The following is a 947-nucleotide window of genomic DNA, read 5'->3' on the forward strand; positions in this document are numbered from 1 at the left end:
CTGAGTCACGAACGTTTTGTCTTGAGTTTCGTTTCTGCTCTTCTTCGCTTTGTTGGTTGTTTGGCTCGTGCGTTTGTATGGATGTGTTGTTTTTTTCGAGTTTTCAATGCGATTCCCCTTTGGTCGCTTCCAAGGGTTTTTGTTTGTTTCCATTTCATGTGACGCTGTAGGAATTGACATTCAGAATGTTGGGAGGTGTCCATGCTGCTCTCTTGCTGCAATGCTGCAGCGAATCGCCATCACCTCCAATTGGTCACAAATTTTCCCCCTCAACGCCCCACATCCAGCCTGGCCGCCGTCCGCTCCGCGCTTTCAATCGCATTAACCACGATACTCTGTGTCGTTCCCCTTTTTTGTGTTTCATTCGAGTTCATTCGTGTTTTTGTTTCTTTTTCGTTGGAGAATGACTGCAAAATTGAGGCCGTTTCGACTCATTCTGGCTGCCGCGTCGTTGGCGGTCGTCGTCGTCGTTGCTGCTGCTGCTGCTGCTGCTGCTGCTGCTGCTGTGGAGCCCCAGCCTGCACCCGCTGCACCCAGGCACCCATTCACTGCTCGCGCTGGCTTCAACGCGCAGGCGACTGCGGACGCTGCCGCTCGGCCGCGCTCAAACAGCAGGCTGATTTACGTGCCCGACTTGGCCGTTCCGCACCGCCACACTGTTGCCCGCGCCGCCACCCCGTCCGCAGGTAGACGGCGTCGACATGAGCATTGTGTTGTCGAGTATCAGAGCGAGTGGCTGTGAATGGAGCCCTACCAAGCCCAAAAAAAACAAAAAACGCCACGGCCAAAAGCAACCCAAAGCCAAATGACGCGCTTCTCATTTTTTACTACGAATGCGAATGCGAATGCTGATGCTAATGCAAAGCCCAGTCGATTGCTCTGTGAGCTTGGGGTGGAGGGCAAGTTGGATAGTTGGAAATGGGGAGCAGCAACGTGTCGAATGTTTG

Source organism: Capsaspora owczarzaki (assembly GCF_000151315.2).
Source record: "Capsaspora owczarzaki ATCC 30864 unplaced genomic scaffold supercont2.31, whole genome shotgun sequence".
Classification (NCBI taxonomy): domain Eukaryota; class Filasterea; order Ministeriida; family Capsasporidae; genus Capsaspora; species Capsaspora owczarzaki.